Source organism: Sinocyclocheilus grahami, unplaced genomic scaffold (genome assembly GCF_001515645.1).
Source record: "Sinocyclocheilus grahami isolate Dianchi unplaced genomic scaffold, SAMN03320097.WGS_v1.1 scaffold259.1, whole genome shotgun sequence".
Lineage (NCBI taxonomy): Eukaryota > Metazoa > Chordata > Actinopteri > Cypriniformes > Cyprinidae > Sinocyclocheilus > Sinocyclocheilus grahami.
The window spans coordinates 758,214-758,426 of NW_015505438.1; positions in this window are offsets into that span (position 1 = coordinate 758,214).

Consider the following 213-nt stretch of genomic DNA (forward strand, 5'->3'; position numbering starts at 1 on the left):
GACTGGTGTGATATGCTCAGATTTTCTGGTTCTAGTCAGAATCCTGGCAGCAGCGTTCTGGATGAGCTGCAGCTGTCTAATGGTCTTCTTGGGAAGGCCGGTGAGGAGACCATTACAATAGTCCATCCTGCTGGTGATAAAGGCATGGACAAGTTTCTCCAAGTCTTGACTGGAAACAATGTTTTTGAGATGATAGTATGCTGATTTAGTTAC